The sequence below is a fragment of the Brachycentrus maculatus genome, unplaced genomic scaffold (genome assembly GCF_059751285.1).
Source record: "Brachycentrus maculatus isolate JH-2025_06_01 unplaced genomic scaffold, ASM5975128v1 h1tg000387l, whole genome shotgun sequence".
NCBI classification, from domain to species: domain Eukaryota; kingdom Metazoa; phylum Arthropoda; class Insecta; order Trichoptera; family Brachycentridae; genus Brachycentrus; species Brachycentrus maculatus.
The window spans coordinates 79,944-104,243 of NW_028281136.1; the positions used below are offsets into that span (position 1 = coordinate 79,944).

General features: G+C 32.9%; 1 protein-coding gene across 2 annotated transcripts in view; it reads left to right on the forward strand.

Annotated features, from left to right (window-relative positions):
* Positions 1-24,300, forward strand: part of LOC148303073 (irregular chiasm C-roughest protein-like) — a 142,589-nt gene that overhangs the window by 42,731 nt on the left and 75,558 nt on the right. For both annotated transcript variants that reach the window (XM_088270499.1, XM_088270501.1), the window contains exon 3: positions 15,456-15,533. The gene's annotated coding sequence lies outside the window, so the exon portion shown is untranslated. The remainder of the gene's footprint in view (positions 1-15,455; positions 15,534-24,300) is intronic.

Consider the following 24,300-nt stretch of genomic DNA (forward strand, 5'->3'; position numbering starts at 1 on the left):
GCAGGGCACGTCGATATAAACGCAGTGTTACCTTGATCGTCAACACATTAAGGAAAGGTGATCAACCCTCCGCTTCAGGTACCAGTCCAGCAGAGGTCGACAAGAGCGGCTCGCGAGCCTCATGCGGTTCTTCGCCCTCTATCTGCGAAAACAGCGCAACGCAGAATTTCCAAAATGTTTTCGAATGTAACAGAACAGACAGACAAAAATATTAAGCTAGTTTCCGCAATATCAATTGCAACTGATGAGTCGTGTGGTATTAACTTATTTTCAACAGTCCCAACCTTTTTCGTCTCATTGTCACTCTATCGTGTTATAACAATATTCACATATTGAATCAAGTGCTGACGAAATATTTTGACTGCCAATAAATTTAAATAATATTATTTATATATATACATATATATATATATATATATATATATATATATATATATATATATATATATATATATATATATATATATATATATATATATATATATATATATATATATATATATATATATATATATATATATATATATATTTATATATATATATATATATATATATATATATATATATATATATATATATATATATATATATATATATATATATATATATATATATATATATATACGTATATATATATATATATATATATATATATATATATATACATATATATATATATATATATATGTATATATATGTATATATATATATATATATATATATATTTATATATATATATATATATATATATATATATATATATATATATATATATATACGTATATATATATATATATATATATATATATATATATATACATATATATATATATATATATATATATATATATATATATATATATACATATATATACATATATATATATATATATATATATATATATATATATATATATATATATATATATATATATATATATATATATATATGAATATATATATATATATATATATATATATATATATATATATATATATATATATATATATATATATATATATATATGAATATTATAAGAATACGAGCAGTAGTTTAAAATAATAAAAGAATCCCAAACATATTAAGAAATAAGAATAAAATAAGACTGCCATTAAAAAAAAACGAAATCGCAAATTGTATTATGTAAAAGGGTTTTAAAATGTATGATGCCTGAATGTATGAAAAATGAAAAGGCGAAAGAATTTTAAATAAATATTTTGTTTACTATGAAAAGATGTAAATACATAAATGTATAATGTTAATTAAGTACAAATATGTAAGTAACTGTTTGTATTAAATGTAATATTTGAAAAAAAATAACACTTGAGTAAACCACTTTAATGAGTTTTATTTATATTGTATATACGACTAGTTTCGAAAACTTACAGATGTTTTCATCTTCTGGTAAAAATTGAAACTAACGGACAAAAAATATATTTAGGGGTATATATAGTTTTATAAATATAGGGAAGGAAGGGCGCTAAGCCGAAACATTGATAATAATGGTGACGTATTTTGAAACAGTAGGTATTTAACGTTTATCTGAATTTAAATTTTATGTTTTTTTAAATTTTCTTAATTATTCGTGACTTGTCATTCTACAAAGTTAATGCCGAATCAATAAATAATACAATGTAATTGTAATTAAAGCTAACTAAAGAATTCAAAAATATTAAAAATCAAAATCCGAGTATACGTTCTCGTACATTCGGTATTTTGGCACGCCAAAATCATGATATTTACATTAAAACAATTTGACCAAAATATGCTAATATTATTGGTATTTTCGCGTAGTTTTGTAAATTTAAGATAAAATATGAATGTATTAATATGGGAATATCAATTCGTGCCCGTTTTATACGATAATGACTATTATTTTTTGTCAACCCGTCGCTTTGGGCGTATGTAACATAAAAAAGGTAATTTAATTATTTATGCAAATGATGTAAAAGCTGTTTGCAGTCCGTCATGTGGCGCCATATATGCAAAATAGTCACAACACATATGGACGATTACATTTTTTCTAACAATTTTTTAATGGCAATATTTTTGGAACAGAGTGAATGGAGCACTGAAATATTATTCTTGTTCCTGGATTCATCCTAACTTATCGTCTTTGAAGACTGTTGGGGTCAGCTCTCCTCGTCCTCAGGCTGTAGGTCCTTCTATCATATACAACGTCACCTAGGCCATGCCTTGGAATCATGTTATCTTTCTGCAGCATCCATGAATTCTTTGGTCTTCATCTAGATGTCTTTCGAGGAAGATCTATGCGATGCCTGGTTCACAATATGATCAGGTTCTCTGCGTCCTATGTGCCCATACCATCTCAATTGCCTTTCCTCTACCTTACTATTGATATGAGTTACAGCCAGGCTTCCACGAATGCGAGAACTCTTCATTTTGTCTCTAGGGGACACTCCAGCTGACCACCTAAGCATTCGTATTTCAGCAGTTTCTAGTTGCATAGAGTAGGTGTTATACATTGTCCATAGAAGAGTGCGAGTCTGAAATGGTGCACTGTACTTTTCGGCAAATGCTGAACTGGCAGTGAATTCATGGAAGTGAAGCATGGAGTTGGCAAAAAGAGGATGAAAGTAGACTGAATGCAGTCGAAATGCGATCTCTCAGTGCGCCAAAACCATGAACGGTAGATGTTCAAATGGTAATGTAAGGAATGAATGCACGGCTGAGATAAACATTATCCATGAAATAAAACAAGGTGCGTTGAGATGGTTTGGTCATGTGAATCGAATGACTGAAGAAAGGAGGTAAAACAAATTTATGAGGCGGATGTGGTCGGTAATAAAAGCAAATAAATACAGAGGAAAAGTTGACATTGTCAAGTATTTCAAATACTTGATAAATTGACCGTATAACAGTCTTAATGGTACCACTCTCCTCAAATGCGCATACCATTGTTACCTACGTTGCCTTTCCCACTTAACGACATCTTCCATCTCGCTATTTCAAGTCCCAAACATAGAAACCATTTTTTTTTTAATACAATTTTTCAATAACTGAAGGGTAACAAATATTTGAATTTAAAAAAAGGTTATCTTCGAGATTCTTAAATGATTTTTCAACTCCAAAATGTAATACCAAATAATTTAACAAAACTTCAAAAATTTGGGAATTAAATATTTCAATAAACTCCCTAAAGAAATTTAAAAAATAGAAGATATTAAAAATTTTAAGAAAAAAATTAGTGCCCATTACATATAAATCTTGAAAATATATATTAAAAAGACTATTATACCATTAATTATATAAAACATTAAACCTTGAGTGTAAGTCCCTCTCCAAGCACAAGAGCTCAGTCTCTTTTTTGGAGAGGCACAGCGAATCTAAAACGAAAAGTTGGCCATATGTATAAATGCTTAGAAATTGTAATATGTTGTACTTAAAAATCTAACTATATTAAATAAATAAAATTAAAAAATATATATGAAAAAAAATATATCACATATTTCCCTTACTCTGGTGTTCTTTCTCGCAGACTCTTGCCAAATATGCTTCATAGAGTCTTCATTTCTGAATGCTGTAAATAATTTAACTGGTCAAATTATAAGCTAAAAAAATATATGAAAAATGAAAAGCATATTGGCCGTACAGTGCAATGTGGGGGAGTCTGGGGGGTTCCATTCTCCTCACATGGGCTGAATAATGGTTATCTCAGCCTTGCATTCTACCCTAATTTAATTTATAACATCTATCATACATCGTTTTGCCGAAAAATCGTCTAAAATATCTCATTTGACTCCTAGCCTCCAGCGATATCGATTCCCAGATGTCAATCCATCTCTTTGGTGGTCTGCCCGGGAGTCGTCTTCATTGGGGGTCTGCTGTGCAGTGCAATGTGAGGGGGTTTGAATGGTTCCATTCACCTCACATGGGCATACCATTGTCTCCTTCGTTGCCTTCCCCACCTAACGACGCCTTCCATCTCGCATTTTTCCCTGATCCTGGCGTTTCTTATTCTGTCTCGAAGACTCTTGACAGATATGCTTCATAGAGTCTTCATTTCTGACACTCAAAGCGCGTTTTTTGTGCTTGATATGCCAAATATAATAATTTATTTATTTTTACAATTTATAAAATGTCCGCCGCCGTAGTGTAATGGTCAGCACGCTCGGCTACCGTTCTGGAGGTCCCGGGTTCGATACCCAAGGGGGTAAAATAAATAAAAGTGATTTTTTCACTGTAATATTTATTCAATACTACCATGGACTGGTACCTGAAGCGGAGGGCTGATCACCCTTCCTTCATGTGTAAACGATCAAGATAACACTGCGTTTATATGACGCAGTGCCCTATGCACCATTGGGTGCGGATAAGGGTTTTAATATTTATTATTATTATATTTTTACAACAATGTCTCCTTCGAGCAACGGTAGATACACAATAAACTTGAAGAAACATATTAAAAACTTGTTTTTACAGTACAGATCTTCATTAATTAATTACCCAGTCGCTGTTGGTGGGTGATTATCCATGGTATCTACCGACTAGTCCTAAACGCTTGTCAAAAAAATTCAATTTATTCAGCGGTCATTAAAATACTTTAGCTTTGAGCAACAATGTATGGGTCACGTGTTTGCATAATTATTTAGCTTGTTTATTTAAAAAAAACTATACTAAACATTAATTTTTATTTTTATTAAAACCTTTATCCACACCCGATGGTGCGTAGGGCACTGCATCATATTAACGCAGTGTTATCTGTCCGCCTCCGTAGTGTAATGTCAGCACATGTAAGGTCAGCACGCTCGGCTACCGTACTGGAGGTCCCGGGTTCGATACCCAGGGGGGTTAAATAAATTTCAGTGATTTTTTCACTCTAATATTTATTCAATATCACCCTGGACTGGTAACTGAAGCGGAGGGCTGATCACCTTTCCTTCATGTGGTTATGATCAAGATCAACACTGCGTTTATATGATGCAGTGCCCTAGGCACCGTTGGGTACAGATGAGGGTTTGAAGAAGAAGACATACTAAACATTAACAGACTTATTTTACTGGATTTAAGTCCGAAAATGCATATACAAGATGACGAGATACGATGCAATGCCCTATGCACCATTGAGTGGCCGAATGATCCGATCTATTTAAAATTTATCCACCTCCATTATCACAATAAAACTCATTAGCCAAACGCTTTAACCACTAAATTCTGTGGTAATCATCACAATGGATTCCAACACGTAAAAAGATTCAATTTCAATTTCAATTAAATGACTGAATTTCACCATATTATGTATTTTTTTAATTAATTTATTTTCAATCGAGACATGACGTTCGACAAAAGATATCCAAAAACTCATTATAACTTTGAAATCCAAATCTTTTCATGAAAAAAAAAGTCTCCTTCCCGCCAAAATGGCCATAGAAAACGCAAAAGCTAATTTGAAACACCGTCACAAACTTGTTTTTATACGGCCCGATCAATTTCCAATACAGACATCTCGAAATTCTGTACGCAGGTCACAGATATTAAGGACGCCATCGTTTTGTGATTCACCCATCTGTCAGATTCGTAAAGAGTGACATTAAAAAACGACGGATTACTTTTTTCGATGTCTTAATCTGTTTTGTATGCGAAGTTTTAATAGAGTGTCATTGATTTGATTGACGGCGGTATTTTGTAATTTCGCCTTGTGCTCACGATATTAATTCCTTTTTGTTTTTCCAGCTAAGTGTTCAATTTTGTTCTTTTTTCAAAATCACGTTTCCCGCGCACGTTTATTAATTGTATTTCGGCTTTCGCATTTTATCGGTTTTGCAGAAAGCATTTTTACTCACGGCATTTTGAGTGTTTATTGTAACTGCAGAATTGGTAGAATTCCATATTGAATTGTTGGGTAATATATCTAAAATTAAACACGGTTATTGGATTGAATTCTACTTTTATTTACATAAATGATTTCAAGACGAAACGCGTCACATATCATATATGTAAATAAAAGTAGAATTCAATCCAATAACCGTGTTAAATTATGGATATATAACCCAACAATTTTGAGTGTTTCCAAATACTTGTTCACAATCCAAATCTCGGTTTTCTCCACTTAATTTTATATTTTGGCATCTTAGCAGAGATGAAGAAGAATATTTTAGTATGGGTATTTACAGAGCTTTTGACCTATCAAAGGCTGGTCAAGTGATCACTTTACGAGCACTATTTAACATTCTACCCATGATTGACTAGCACACTACTCAAATTTCGGAAACTATTAGAGATATTGATTAAACACAACAGCCATCTGTGTTGGAGTGAGAAAGCTTTTATTTAGCAGAGACCTTTTTATTTGTATGCAAGATATAGATATTTGTATGCTTCTTCATCTTTGTTAAGATGTCAAAATCAAAGTATTTTTTGTTTCGTGATATTTTTTAAAACGGATTTCTTTAAATGCACCTAATCATAAAATGGAACATAGAGGGTCGACGAGGTGTGGGCAGAAGACAGATCTCCTGCTTCCAGAATTACGAGATTAGACGGGGATCAGGACCGTCAAGGCGCTGTTTAGAGCTGCCCAAGACAAGGACAATTACTCTCAAGTAATAATCAACGACACAGGGACCTGACATGATACCCACAGAAGAAGAATGTATTCTTAACAAGCTAGAAAGAAATCCGCAATGTGAGTGTATAAAACTGAAGATCAATGTTAAAAATTATACCTAAACGAATTCAACTGTTACGTCACGTATTAATATATACATAAATAAATGTAGAATTCAATCCAACAAACCGTGTTTTATTTTGGATATATTACCCAACTCTTCTCTAGACTACGGAGTTAACGGCAATATGAACTGTTATTGAATAGTTCCCGGTAAAATATCCATCTGGTTTTAGTTTTGCTTCTTATTTATTATTCGTTTTCATCGTTATTTATTGTATGTAATACTGTTTCCTTAAAATACTTATGTTTTTTAAAATTTGTCAATCACTGACAATATACTCTCAAATACATGTTTTATAATCCTTTGGCGAATTGATTGTCTTTTCGGCGTGGTATTTACGCGAAGGTCGTGTAAACACCACACCGTCGGCCTCGATTTGTTTTTCTATGGAATTCTTCATTTTCCCGAATGTGCACTGAATGCACAAAAACATTGCGGCAGAATTGATTGATGTCATTATTTATAAACAAGTACCTACGTTAATTTATTGTGGCTATGTCGCCAGCTCTAAACGACCACACATAACTTTTATTTTATTTTTATTTAGCCTCATTTTCAGTGTCGAATCAGTCTTTTTTTTAGAAATAATTTTATCTTTTTCCAATTTAAATTTTTACCATTTTTCAATTAAAAAAATATAATTTTTGTAGTTTCTTCTAACCCCTATCTGCACTCAGTGGTGCATAGGGCACTACGTCGTATATTAACAGTGTTGTCTTGATTCTCGAGTGTGTCCATACTCACTGTGTAATATTAGTGTACTAACACTGATCAAGATAGATTTTTTTTTTATTTTTAACATTTTTTTTTTAAAATACAAAAGTTCAAATGACTAACCACAAAGTAAGTGCTTTAAATATTTTCAGTTTAAGTTTTACTTAGTAAACACCTCATATTTATTTAATATTAGCCTGGACCTAAAATTACCTTTCCTTCACGTGTTTACGAGCAATATAACACTGCGTTTATATGATGCAGTGCCCTATGCACCATTGGAATGCGGATAAGGGTTTGAATACATTTCTTAAAATCTGCTGTGGCTCGTGTTTCGATGCATTCCGCATCATTTTCAAACACTGTACGAGGCGGAATGCATCGAAACGCGTGTCACAAAAGATTTTAAGAAATAAATTAAAAATGAATAGATTTTAACACAAAGTGACTGCCGAATCAATTCATGAAAAGCTTTGAATATAATTGATATTGAGAATACTATTTTAAAAACAATAAAAAATAAACACATTATTTTAATTTACAACATTTTGACTGTGTCCAAATACTTGTTCACAAAATCTGGATTATCTCCAATTACAGAATGTTACACGTGTGTAAAGTGATCACTTAAACCAGCCTATGACGGTCGTAAGGGCTTACGTAAATGCCCAGACTTCCATATTCTTCTTCATCTTTGATGAGATGTCAAAAAATAATATGAAGGTAACTCCTGTAATTGGAGATAATCCAGATTTTGTGAACAAGTATTTGGACACACTCAAAATGTTGTAAATAAATTATCTGGTCAAATTATAAGCTTAATAATAAAAATGAAAATGGTATTTTCTGGCGTTTCTCATGTGTGTGAATATAATCCAGGATTCGGATCTCACATACTAATATAAGAGTTTCTGCTTAGTAAAAAGCTTCTTTACATCTCACCAATAGATGTCTCTAGTGAAGTTCTAGTGATTCATGAACAAGGTTTCTAAATTGGTTCATATATATAGAACTTCCAAGAATTTGAGTAGTGTGGTCGTCAATAATGGGTAGAATGTTACACGTGTGTAAAGTGATCACTTAAACCAGCCTATGACGGTCGTAAGCCCCGTAAATGCCCAGACTTCCATATTCTTCTTCATCTTTGATGAGATGCCAAAAAATAACATTATTTTAATTTTTTTTGTAACATAATGTCGACGACTCACCTCTTCAAAGTGTTATGATTCACAGAACGAAGTATGCATGGCTACTTCCCGCTAATTATGGCTAAATTAATATTTTCTGCAGCCGAAATGAGGATGGAAGAGTTAGTGCCCATAAAAAGCCACGATATAATTAGCGATAGAACTATATTCGTTAAACTTATATCGTTTTAAAATGTGACTAAAAATGAAATCAGAAAGAGCATATAATTTTACAAAAAGCTTCTCTCAACATATCGTAGTCGTACAGGAGAAAGTGACCAACTTACAAAACGTAAAATGTTCAGGAGTGTCAATTAAGTCACTTTTGCTTGGCAACAAAATAAACATCAATGCAGTTAGTCATTTTCAAGAAGTCAATATATTATACTTCCAAGTTTAAAATCCTTTGGGATTTTTTTCAGGGCAATATTAAGCTAGTAAGATATCAAATAGTCAATGATAACGTTTTTGCAAAAAATTCACTCGGTCATTTTCTCCTGTATGACTACGATATAGAGATGAAGAACAATATAGAAATTTTATAAAACAAAACTAGAACTTTGTTTTTAACCACTTTTATTTTTTGCAATTTTCTCCAAGCAGTTTTGATTGGACCTTGCCAACAAAGGATGAATATGGATATGTCAATCCCTGAATATGACAAGGTTATTATCGAAACCATTTATATTTTCTATTATTATTATCAACAATAAAATAACAAAGCGTATCTTCTCTTTCTGAATGTGTAGTTCTGAAAGAGCGAAGGCCATCACGAGCGCCATACACAACCGCCATCTTGTATTTTAAGTCATTTTCCGCGGTAATTGCAAGAAAGTAATTTTGTCTATGGCCGGAAAACATGGGTAGGTACTTCGAGGTCAGTTTTTAAAAGCAAAGTCATTATCTTTCGATCCAGTTTTTTTTCATCTGAAGGTAGCATTTACTTAATCGTTTAATAATGCGTAAAGAAACACAACTTCACATAGTTAAATTTCTCTTTTAAGTAGATGATAATACTGGGCCATATATGGCGATATTTAGCCATTGTTTGACGTTATATTTATAGAATACATTCGCCATTCATGCGAGATGGAAGATGTCGTTAGGTAGGAAGGCAACGAAGAAGACAATGAATGGATAGCGGATATCGCAGTAACAAAAAACGCGCTAAGAGTGTCAGAAATGAAAACTCTAAGGAGCATATCTGGCAAGAGTCTACGAGATAGAATAAGGAACACCAGGATAAGGGAAATATGCGAGATCCAAGATGTCGTTAGGTGGGGAAGGCAACGAAGGAGACAATGGTATGCGCGTATGAGGAGAATGGAACCATCCAGACTCCCCCACATTGCACTGCACAGCAGACCCCCAAGGAAGACGACTCCCGGGCAGACCACCAAGGATTGACAGATGGGAATCGACATCGCAGGAGGCTAGGAGTCGAAATGAGATATTTTAGACGAATTTTCGGCAAAACGATGTATGATAGATGTTATAAATTAAATACGGGTAGAATGCAAGGCTGAGATAATCATTATTCAGCAAATTAAGAGAGGTATGTTGAGATGGTTTGGGGATGTAAATCGAATGAGCGAAGAAAGAACAGTTAAACAAATTTATGAGGCGAATGTAGTTGGAAATAGAAGCAGAGAAAGACCGAGGAAAACTTAGCATGACAAATTATTTCAAATATTTGAAATTTGAAAGGTCAGGAGTCAAAATAATCGATGGGAATGTGGAAGAGGCGTAGAATGTTTGCAAAGATATACTGGTGTAGCTTTTTATTTTATTTGCTTATCCCTGCGGGGAATATTTTGACAGTATGTCGAGTGTGTCCAAATATTTGTTCACAAGTTCTGGATTCGTTCCTTCTCGGGAGCTATGACGAAAATCTTCATCTATGTTGAGATATCAAATTGACATATTTATATAAAAAAACTGGTGTAGCATTCTATTCTCTCTGCCTATCCCTGCGGGAAAATGGCGCGATGGTTAACTACTTAGTAAATCCACTCAAGAGTACGTTTAGGCTATCAAACTTTTATTATTATAAAAATAGTCTGAGTCAGGCCATGATAAGCGGTGTTGCATAAGCCGTATTTAGATTTCAGAATCACCCAAACGTTAGCTTATTAAAAAAAAACTAGTAATTTAGTTATTATTATTACTATTATTTTATGATACCTCGCAGTACTCCAAACGTCAAATAGGACACTGCAACGAGTCAGAATCTAGAGCAGCATAATTTATTCGTTTTTTTTGTTCGTATTTGTTTTACGGTCGCTAAAATTAAGTTATACGAATTGTACGATTGTTGATTGTGGGTCTGGGGTGGATGTTGGTGTGTTTATCTAGTTATTAAATGAATTTTTGATATGGCAATATTGTCTTAGGTAATATAATCACTGTGTAATCAATAGTTTCGGTGGGCCTAGAACACTGTCATTTGGAGCAATCAATCGCTGTATGTCTGTTTATTTCACCATTAATTGGTTGGAACATCACGAAATCAAATAGTATTATTCGTAGAGGAATGCGGGGTTATGAAATTAACGAAATGAAACCATCAAATTTGAATCAATATATATAAATACATACATACATAAATATATATATATATATATATATATATATATATATATATATATATATATATATATATATATATATATATATATATATATATATATATATATATATATATATATATATATATATATATATATATATATATATATATATATATATATATATATATATATATATATATATATATATATATATATATATATATATATATATATATATATATATATATATATATATATATATATATATATATATATATATATATATATATATATATATATATTTATATATAAATATATATATATATATATATATATATATATATATATATATATATATATATATATATATATATATATATATATATATATATGTATTGTTTTTTAATATACGAGTATATGTCCGCCTCCGTAGAGTAATGGTCAGCACGCTGGGCTACCGTGCTGTAGGTCCCGGGTTCGATTTCCAGGGGGGGGGGTCAAAAAAATAAAAGTATTTTTTTATTCACTCAAATATTTATTCAATATTACCCTGGACTGTTTCCTGAAGCGGAGGGCTGGTCGAAAGGTCGAAGGAAGGCCTTCATGTGTTAACGATCATGATAACACTGCGTTTATATGATGCAGTGCCCTATGCATCATGGGGTGTGGATAAGGGTTAAAAATAACAAAAAATAAAATATGTATATAACAATAATGTTATTTTATATATTTTTTAAACTTACCATTCAATAACTGTGTTCTTTTCAAAATCATACATTTATTTTGAAAAAAACTTAATTTTTCAATACTAAAACGGTGTTCTAACAAAAAATTCAATTATTTCAACTTAATTTCAATTTTAAAACGAATAACCCGCAACGCCTCTATTAGAAGCTTGTCTGCAGGGAGGATAGTAAGGATAGGGAAGGTAAATATGAAAAATACATCACAAACACCCAGACCAATTGAAAATAAATATTTCTTGAATAATTTTTGTTTATATATATATATAAATATATATATATATATATATATATATATATATATATATATATATATATATATATATATTTTTTTTTTTATTTATATATATATATATATATATATATATATGTAATAAAATAACTAGGTACCTACCTATACACTAAGTACTTACAAACAGTACCTACATAAAACAGTTCTACCACCAGATGTCGCATACGTCGCACAGAATTAAACAAAAGAGATCCTATAGAAAAAATATAATATTATTAACTGTCAGAATCAGATAGATATAAAAATTATTGTAAAGATTAATTGAGAATAAACTTTTATTGTCGTTTCTTTAATTACAAAGCAACACATTGTTTATTTTATTATTATACACCCACTTTACATATTATTTACACGCAATTTACAAAGAAAAATATTACCACGATATATATATATATATATATATATATATATATATATATATATATATATATATATATATATATATATATATATATAGATATAATATATATATATATGTATATACATATATATATATATATATATATATATATATATATATATATATATATATATATATATATATATATATATATATATATATATATATATATATATATACATATATATATATATCAATATTCTTTTTGCCTTGTATTCCATTCATCCCGCATATCCCCGATTACTTGATACTACAAAACTTCGAATTGATCTTACCCAGAATTGGAGATCTGTATAAACCCTATCAATAGGATTCGGCTTATCTTAGTTACAAGGGTGACAATGAGCGTACAAATATAACGGAACTGTCGAATTTTAATACGAAATTTAAAAAATATTAAACCAATTTCCTATTTGACGTTTGGAGCACTGCGAGGTATCATAAAATGGTAATAGTTACTTATTAAAAGTAACAAGCTAATTTTCGCATAGAACGCCCTACCAGTTATTTAAATTAAGATTTTCAATCTCACAACAGAGATGAAAATCTTCATCATAATTTCCAAGTGGGAAATTCAGAACTTTTACCTAACCCACAGGGGTAGGCAGAGAAAAATGAATGCCTTTGCAAACAATCTTTGCCTCTTTCATTTTCGTTCGTCTCCTCATACTTACCCGTAGATTATTCCGACTACTGACCTACCACATTCAAATATTTGAAATACTTGACCATGCTAAGTTTTCCTCGGTCCTTATGTTCCTGTTTTTAAAATAAGTTATGTAAAATGTGCCCTCGGCACGGGAAAAGTCAGTGAGGGTACATAATTGTACTTTGTGATTACGTATATCGCTCACTCCTTTCAACAACGTCATATATCAAAAATCGTCACAAACAACATTGCAAAACTTGTGAAAACATGTGAAAAAATTGTGAAAACATGCACAAAAATTTGTGAAAACATGCACAAAATAATTGCATGTTTTCGGAACGCCCAGAAAATGTACGATATCCCAGCAAATGAGGCATATTTTAACTTAATATTTACCCGATACAGGGCAGAAAGTGTTGTTTTTGCGTTTTGAAGAAAAGGTATTGTTTAATAATTTTTAATGTATTTATTTTTAATACATTATATCATATTTTTTAACTTTAAAAACGATCTCCTGAAAAATCAAGTTATTTGATTCATGACGTCGTTGAAAGGAGTGAGCGATATGATGAAACATGTAAATAAATAAATAAAATAAAACGATGAAATCATGGTCACCCCTCCAGCAGCAGAGGCCTCCAGTACGCTTCCTGCTACAACCGGTCGGCTCTGGATACAAATCATTACCGGTACTAATAACACGGCTACAATATCATTATACCGAGCGACTAACTTCCTAACTGCTACGCGGACCGTTCCGTACACTCGCTGCCAGCTTACCAGCCTCCCAGCTTAATTACCGAAATCCAGAGAGCGACCTGCAAATAAGTGGATATCGATAAACACTGCAGAAAATTGGATAAATTTCGTAAAGGACTATCGAAGAATAGGAGACAAAAAATTTATTAACAACATTTCGAATGTGTCCAAATACTTGTTCACAAAATCTGGATTATCTCCAATAACAGGAGCTATTTTCATATTATTTTTTAACATCTCATCAAATATGAAGAAGAATAATGTTTCTAAGTTGGTTCACATATCGCTCACTCCTTTCAAGAACGTCATAAATCAAAAAACTAAATTTTCCAGGAGATTTTAAATTTAAGAAAATAACAATGTATTAAAAATAAATATCAAGCTACTTATTGAACTTTTTACTGTGCAACAGATCTTTTTAGGTAAAACCTGAACGTTTTTTCTCCATTTGAAAAATATTTAGTATATTTAAAAAATATATTAAACAATACCTTTTCTTCAAAATGCAAAAACAACATTTTCTGACCTGTTGTGGGTAAATATCTAGTTTAAAATATCCCTCTTTTGCTGGAATATAGTATATTTTCTAGGCATTCTGGTAACATGCATAACTGAAAATTGACGATTTTTGATTTATGACGTTCTTGAAAGGAGTGAGCGACGTGTTCTAGGATCGTTATTGTCTTTGCACATTTTTATTGCAGTCATTTTGTGTAGTTTTGAGTGTGTAAATGGTGCTATGGTGGTGAAGGGTGGTATTGTTTGGATGCTGTAGTAGTGATTGTCCTGACGAAGAAACGGGTACGTCTCGAAACCGGTAGAAAACATAAAAAATCTCAGTGAGTGGTTATATACTAATATTATTAACATTTTTGTCAAAAATAAATAAGTTAAAATGACTAACCACAAAGTAAATGCTTTATATATTAATAATATTGATAATACTATAATTTTAATTTACGTATTATATTAAGATATACAATAAACACAAAATTAACATTGACACGGGTCCATTGGACCAGTTAAGCAGTAATAATAATAAAACCCTTATCCGCACCCCAATGGTGCATAGGGCACTGCGTCATATTAACGCGTGTTATCTTGATCGTTTACACATGAAGGAAAGGGGATCAGCCCTCCGCTTCAGGTACCAGTCCATGTAATATTGAATAAATATTACAGTGAAAAAATCACTCATATTTATTTCACCCCCCTTGGGAATCGAACCCGGGACCTCCAGAACGGTAGCCGAGCGTGCTGACCATTACACTACGGAGGCGGACAAAGTTAAGTAGACTGAGGGTTAAAACGACTTTTCCATGTTGGGTTGTAAGGTTAATAGTTTTGTTTACTATATCAAATGGTTTATTTTAATATATTGCGCATTATATTTTGAAAATTGATATTTTGTATCCCTTACATTAATTTTCCCATTTATTTTGTTTCAGGATATTCGACCGCATAGCAAGTCATTAAAAGAACCTTCATATACCTTCCGAACGGGAATCGAAAATATCAGAGGACTTGTAAGTCATATGTTTCTTATTTTATTTATGAAATGTTCAAGCCATCTCAACACACCTATCTTAATTTGATGGATAGTACTTATATTTCAGCCTTGCATTATTTTCGTATTTTACCATTGAAACATCTACCATACATACCATAAAAGATCATATTCCGACTGTATTTATTATACTTTCATCCTTCTTTTGCCAACTCCAAGCTTCACTTCCATACATTAGGGTTGAAATCAGTGTATTTCAGCTTTTGAAAAAAAAGCTTCTTTTCATCTCGCCAATAGATGTCTCTAGTGAAGTTCAAGTGATTCAAAAACAATGTTTCAAAAATTTGTTCATATATACAGAACTTTCAAGAATTTGAGTGGTGTGGTTGTCAATAATGGGTAGAATTGGTGAATGTTACACGTGTGTAAAGTGATCACTTATACCAGCCTGTGACGGTCGTCAGAACCGTAAATGCCGCACCCCAATGGTGCATAGGGCACTGCTTCATATGAACACAGTGTTATCTTGATCGTTTACACACGAAGGAAAGGTGATCAGCCCTCCGCTTCAGGTACCAGTCCAGGGTAATATTGAATAAATATTACAGTGATAAAATCACTTATATTTATTTGACGGTAGCCGAGCGTGCTGACCATTACACTACAGAGGCATAGAATTCGGTATAGAAGAAATAAACGACCCATCCGGGAAAACTATTATTCGAGAAACGATAGATAGAGGTTTCACTGCACACAGATATATTCTTCTTCATCTATTTTGAAACTTCAATATAAATATCTCCTATAAAGTGGAAACAAACCCTGAATTTGCTAACAGAGATTAGGAAGCACTCAAATATCGTTTTGCGAGGGCATGAATTGACGGCGTTATGTTAATATGGAGCAAACCTTGTATCGTTCGACCCCAAACCTACCCCTAAAGCCTCCTAGGGCTAGAGCAACAAGCTGTAATATGTGGAACCCCCCCCCCCTCCCTCTGATCGATAAGGGTTGTAATATTTTACAAGCTACTCTATGATGCAGGGCTTCTCAAACTTTTCTCGCTTCAGAACCTTTATTTTATTTTATTGGAAGGAAAAACAACAGTTACAATATATGATAAATCAGAATACAAAAAACTATGAGTACCAATTACATTTCTTCACACCTATGCATAAGAAAAGTCTATATATAAGAAGAGAAATGAGACAAGGATGGGATAGTGAGAAAAGGAGATGGCAGTGATAGGAAGAGAAGAAAATGAAAGGACTGGGAATAGAATTACCCTTTTAGGTTTATAAGATTTCGAACAATTTAGCTAACATTAATTTAATTAATATTCATCAGTTTATTTTAATTTTTAATAGGGATTGCATTTGTTGGGTAATATATCCAAAATAAAACAAGGTTAGTTGGATTGAATTCTTCATTTATTTATGTCCGCCTCCGTAGTGTAATGGTCAGCACGCTCGGCTACCGTTCCGGAGGTCCCGGGTTCGATTCCCAGGGGGGTCAAATAAATATAAGTGATTTTTTCACTGTAATATTTATTCAATATTACCCTGGACTGGTACCTGAAGCGGAGGGCTGATCACCTTTCCTTCATGTGTAAACGATCAAGATAACACTGCGTTTATATGAAGCAGTGCCCTATGCACCATTGGGGTGCGGATAAGGGTTTTATTATTATTTTAATAAATATATATAATATATTTATAGTGATTTTAAAACAAAATAACATTTTTATTATAATTTGCACGTGTTTTGCTTTTATGTAATATTTAAAATAATTATCTTTCAACATCTCATCAAAGATGAAGAAGAATATGGAAGTCTGGGCATTTAAGGGGCTGACGACCGTCATCGGCTGGTTTAAGTGATCACTTTACACACGTGTAACATTCACCAATTCTACCCATTATTGACACCCACACTACTCAAATTCTTGGAAGTTCTATATATATGAACCAATTTAGAAACCTTGTTCTTGAATCACTAGAACTTCACTAGAGACATCTATTGGTGAGATGGAAAGAAGCTTTTTACCAAGCAGAAACTCTTATATTAGCCGATGACGGTCGTCAGCCCCGTAAATGCCCAGACTTCCATATTCTTCTTCATCTTTGATGAGATGTTGAAAGATAATATGAAAATGACTCCTGTAATTGGAGATAATCCAGATTTTGTGAACAAGTATTTGGACACACTCAAAATGTTTTAAAATAATTTATGGTGCATTTAATATATTTATCATAACTTAGCTGATCGAACAGTAGCCTTATTCCTCGGTGTTTGAACAAAACCGATATTCAAAGGACCCTTTTTATATTCCAATCCATCCCGACTCCTGTGGAATTATTGTGAAGTCATCTGCGGCCGTGTGGTCACCGCACGTGACTCGCGTAGCAAGCGTTAGGGGTTCGGACCCCGCTGGGACGCACCCGATATTCGGGCTGAATTTCAATTCGATACTCCTGATAACATCAGATCATTGAATTCCGTAGAAAAATTCTTCGACATTTTGGAGACTTGCTTAAAATTATCTTGAAGTATCAGCCGACGGTCGAAAACGGTTATTACGAAGAGGAATATGGAAGTCGGGGCATTTCTTCAAACCCTTATCCGCACCCCAATGGTGCATAGGGCACTGAATCATATAAACGCTGTATTATCTTGATCGTCAAACATGAAGGAAAGTTGATCAACCCTCCGCTTCAAGTACCAGTCCATGGTGATATTGAATAGATAGAAATTATTAGAGTGAAACAATCACTTCAGTGCATGTTTAACCTCGGCTCGTAACGCATGTCTGTGTTGAAAACTGTAGTGCATGTTGGTCTTCGGGTCGCCCAAAAATCGCATGTGTTAGACATTTTGTGTAGTTTTGAGTGTGTAAATGGTGCTATGGTGGTGAAGGGTGGTATTGTTTGCATGCTGTGGTAGGGATTGTCCTGACGAAGAGACGGCTACGTCTCGAAACCGATAGATATAAAAATCTCGGTGAGTGGTTTTATACTAATATTATTAACATTTTTATAAAAAAAAAATAATTAACTATTCTTTAAATAAGGAAAGGGTTAAGATAGGGGGAGGGGGGTTACACAAGGGGGCGGAGTTTGAAAATAAAGGAAAAATGGAAAGCAAAGGTGAAGAATTTTAAAACAATATATTATTTTAATATATTTAAGCGATTGCCTATGAATTTAATTTTTTTTCGAATTTTAAGTCGTTCATTTTTACATGTCGCTCACTCCTTTCAACAACGTTATGTATCAAAAATCGACAATTTTCATATTTTGTGCATGTTTTCGGAAAACCCAGAAAATGTACTATATCCCAGAAAAAGCGGCATATTTTAAACTTAATATTTACCATTTTAAATCAATGTTTTACTTAGTAAATACCACTATTTCTTACATTCTACTGTGACACGTGTTTTGATGCATCATTTTCAAACATACGGTGTTTGAAAATTATGTGGAATGCATCGAAACACGTGTCACAGTAGATTGTAAAAAATAGTGGTATTTACTAAGTAAAACATTAATGAAAAATGGATAGATTTTACCACAAAGTGACTGCCGAATCAATTGATGAAATTAATATTTACCCGCTACAGGGCAGAAAGTGTTGTATTTGCATTTTGAAGAAAAGGTATTGTTTAGTTATTTTTTTAATATACTAAATATTTTTCAAATGGAGATAAAACATTCATGTTTTACCTAAAAAGATCTGTTGCACAATAAAAAGTTCAATAAGTGGCTTAGTATTTATTTTTAATACATTTAATTATATTTTTAAACATCAAAAACGATCTCCTGAAAAATCAAGTTATTTGATATATGACATTGTTGAAAGGAGTTAGCGATGTGTATTGACTACACAGCAAAGGAACGCACGCAATTTTTTGGCACAGTTAGGGAAAGGTTATAAAAACGATAGTACTTATTGTACTTACTTTTCCTTCCTCCATCTTCAATTCTAACTCGACTTATAAATCTATCAATGTAATCTAAGCTTGACACATTGTTTACAATGCCGTCTGATCACTATTCGAGGCATGGTCTCCCAAAAACAAGGGTGAGATCTGCATACTAATTAATAAATTTGTAGATCCAATTTCAGAACGATTGTTTGAGATTTATTGACTTTTAATTAAGTCTACGCGTTTAGTTTGCGCTACGCAAAAGGGTCAGTGACGTATGTATCGAATAAACATGAACCATTATATCGTAGAACCCATTGGATACCGCATCGGATTGACGCGGTGTTCACTTGGTCGTTGGCTGGTGCTCACAAATGAACAATTTACAATAAAGAGTCCTAACATACATCGTACACTTTTTTGTAAAATTACTTCATTAATAATTTGTCCAGCATGATTGAGGAAATCATGGATGACTTGGCTAAATGATACGATATATTTAAAAAAAAAAAAAACAAACCCTTAACCTCACGCAATGGTGCATAGGGCGCTGCATCACACAAACGCAGTGTTATCTTGATCGTTAACACATGAAGGAAAGGTGATCAGCCCTCCGCTTCAGGTAGGTACCAGGTCTAGGGTAATATTGAATAAATATTATAGTGAAAAAATCACTTATGTTCATTTTACCCACCTAGGAATCGAACCCGGGACCTCCAGAACGGTAGCTGAGCGTGCTGACCATTACACTACGGAGGCGGACTTCCTCACATTAACTTCACTTCCATACATTAGCTTGGATTATTGGAATCAGGACTCCGTTATGTACTGCCAGTCTAGCTTACGTTTTTAGGTTAAAATTAGTCCTTTATTTACTCAATTCATTCATGTCATTCACACAAATCGCTCACTCCTTTCAAGAACGTCATAATTAAAAAAAACGTCAATTTTCAGTTGTGCCTGTTTTCGGAATGCCCATAAAATGTACTATATCCCAGCAAAAGAGGCATATTTTTCACTTAATATTTACCCGCTACAGGGCAGAAAATGTTGGTTTTGCATTTTGAAGAAAAGGTATTGTTTAATTTTTTTTTTGAAAATACTAAATATTTTTCAAATGGAGAAAAAACCTTCAGGGTTTCCCTAAAAAGATCTGTTGCACAGTAAAAAGTTTAATAAGTGGCTTGATATTTATTTTTAATACATCGAGTTATATTTTTAAACTTTATCTTAATTATTAAATCGTTCTCCTAAAAAATCAGGTATTTGATTTATGACGTTCTTGAAAGGAGTGAGCGATATATATATATATATATATATATATATATATATATATATATATATATATATATATATATATATATATATATACACACATGCGAGTATGTACATATACGAATATATTGAAATAATACGTCAAAGAAACAGGTTAGTTATTAAAAAAAGAAATAGGGTTCGCCCGCTTCCAAAATATGATATAGCGGTCCTAAAAAGGACCGCAAAAAACGTGATTAAACTGTGCCATAGATAATTTCCTCATATGCTCCTGCCCGAAAGAATTTGTTCAGGAACAACCCTATCAAGATCAAGTGGTTTATCATCACAACTGTATTATGCGCACAAAGCTTCTTGCTCGCTAGTAATTTCCCCATTCGGGGTCCCTAATCTGACGCCCGGCGGCCTTCAAAAGGTCTGTTTTTCCATTGTGGTCCTTTTTGGGACTGCTTGTTTTGAATTTATGTTTTTCTTCGGCGCCTAATTGCGGGTTAATGAGGTGATTTATTCGAAAGGCCCTCGTTTTAATTAGAGGCGAAACGTGTTATGGATACGAAAAGTGTAAATTTAATAAAAAAAATCTTCAAATTTCATTTTTAATAACTTACCAGCTAGCAAACAGCTCCCCGCAGGGGTAGGCAGAGAAAATAGAACGCCACAACAATTTGTCTTTGCAAACATTCTTCGCCTCTTCCACATTCATGCACCTACTGTTTGAGTATTATAATACTTAATCATGCCAAGTTTTTCTTGGACTTCTTTTTACAAAAATGTTAATAATATTAGTATATAACCACTCACCGAGATTTTTATGTCTACCGGTTTGGAGACGTACCCGTCTCTTCGTCAGGACAATCACTACCACAACATGCAAACAATACCACCCTTCACCACCATAGTACCATTCACACACTTGCACAAAATGTTAAGCACATGCGATTTTTGGTCGACCCGAAGACCAACATGCACTAAATGTTCCAGCACAAACATGCGTTACGAGCCGAGATAAACATGCACTAACCATGTAAACTAAGTATTTGTAATATGACCGAGTCAATTCCATTTTAAACCGAAAATTTCCACATTAACTTAAAATTTTCATTTCAAAATCTTCTCTGCATACCCTTGCCCGTAAGTGACATGACGGTAACTTAGCCAGTTGACAATTTTCTTACGATTATTTCTTATCGAAATGTTTCTCCTTCCTGCTAAATCTATTAATTTATACCATACTTTTTTTTAATTCCCTGAATGTTTTTTTTTATAACATAAATGTGGAATTGTTCAATTGGCTTTTTTTAACGTAACTATTTTCGTTCGCCTCCGTAGTGTAATGGTCAGCACGCTCGGCTACCATTCTGGAGGTCCCGGCTTCGATTCCCAAGGGGGGTAAAATAAAAAAAGTAATTTTTTCATTAATATATTTATTCAATATTACCTGAAGCGGAGGGCTGATCACCTTTCCTTCATGTGTAAACGATCGAGATAACACTGCATTTATATGACGCAGTGCCCTATGCACCATTGGGGTGCGAAAAAGGGTTTTATTATTTATTATTATTTTTGTTAATGTAATGTAATGTTTATTATTGTTAATGTAACTATTGTTTTTTGTATAATTTTTGAATATGTAAAGCTTTACAATTCCCGAACAAATAAAAAATTAAATTAGTGCTGTTCGCTTTCAAACATTAGGGTAAAAATTAGGGCCGAGTGGCCAAAACCAGCCCCGTAGTGATTAATGTATCGTCTCTGGATCGGGGGTCGCTGTGGACCCTCGTCAACCCCTTGCGGTCCGCCCGGACAGCTCGACATCTTGACCAGCCGGCTCCTAAAGGGTTGGAAACGGCCCACACAAACGATATGTTTATATTAAACATTCATTTACGCGCAATGTAATTCAATTGGCGCCACAGGTACATTTCAAATTATTGAAAATGTCATAGGTATATTCTCAATAACTGAAGATGTCATAGGTACTTTCCAAATTACTGAAGATGTCATAGGTACATTGGTACATTCCAAATTACTGAAGATATCGTAGGTATATTCCAAATTACTGAAGATGTCATAGGTACATTCCAAATTACCGAAAATATAATACATAGGTATATTTCAAATTACTGCTGATATCATAGAAACATTCCGAATTACTGAAAAAATCATAGGTATATTCCAAATTACTGAAGATGTCATAGGTACATTCCAAATTACTGAAGATATCGTAGGTTTATTCTAAATTTTTATTTTTTTTATTTTTATATTTTATTTTTTCGGGAATTGTACAGCTTCATATTTAAAAAAGTATATATTAAACAATACTTACATTAACAATAATAAACATTGCATTACATTAGCAAAAGTAGTTACATTAATAAAAATAAAGCCAATTAAACAATTCCACATTTATGTTTTAATAACTATTTAAAACATTAAGATAAAAAAAGGTATGGAAAAAAAATTGCAGGAAGTAGAAGGAATATTACTGAAGATATCATAGGTACATTCCAAATTACTGAAGATATCATAGATGACTCGGCTTGAGGCAAGGTATCTATAATTTTTATACGAGAAGATGGAAGTCTGAGAAAGTCACACAAACGTTATGTTTATATGATCTATGGCTCCAAATGCAGGACGATATATAACACCTTCTCTAGGCGACTAGAAACTGCTGAAATGCGAATGCTTAGATGGTCAGCTGGAGTGTCCCTTAGAGATAAGATAAAGAGTTCACGCATTCGTGGAAGCCTGGCTGTAACAAGCATCAATAGTAAGGTAGAGTAAAGGCAATTGAGATGGTTAAGGCAGATATGACGTAGAGAACCTGATTATATTATAAACCAGGTAATCGCGATTGGTTCTTACTCGAAAGACATCTGGAGAAAGAACAAAGAATTCATGGATGCTGCAGAAAGATAACACGATTTGAGGGCATAGCCTAGGTGACGTTGTCCATGATAAAAGGACATACAACCTGACCCCAACAGTCTACAAAGACGATAAGTTGGTATAGAGCCAGGAAGAAGACAAAATATTCATTTACGCAAAACCATGTAGCGCTACAGGTAAATTCTAAATTACTGAAGACATCATATGTGTATCAGCTTCAGGCATGTTTCAGCAGCATAGAGAAGAATGGAGTAGACCAAGCTCCTGACAAGCTTCATCTTGGTGTTGTTACTGACATCCCGCTCTTTCCAGATTGTGTCTAGCTTAGACATGGCACTTTTGGCGGTGGCGATACGACGTCTGATCTCTCCTTCACAAGTTCCTTCATTACTGATTTGAGATCCAAGGAACTGGAACTCGTTTATTATCTCTAAACCTTCGAGTGAGTTCCCGAGATCACCAAACTTCTTAGATCGATCTATGATCATGATCTTGGTCTTGCTTTGGTTAATCTCTAGTCCCAGTGCTTTGCTCTCAATCTCTACTAGTTTTAGGAGATCTACCATTTCTTTTGGGTCTTTGGCCAAAAGTTTTGTGTCGTTCGCGTATCGTATATTGAACAGCTTTACGCCACCAATGAACACTCCTCCATTCCATTCGTAGAGAGCCCTGCGCATTATGTATTCCCCATAGA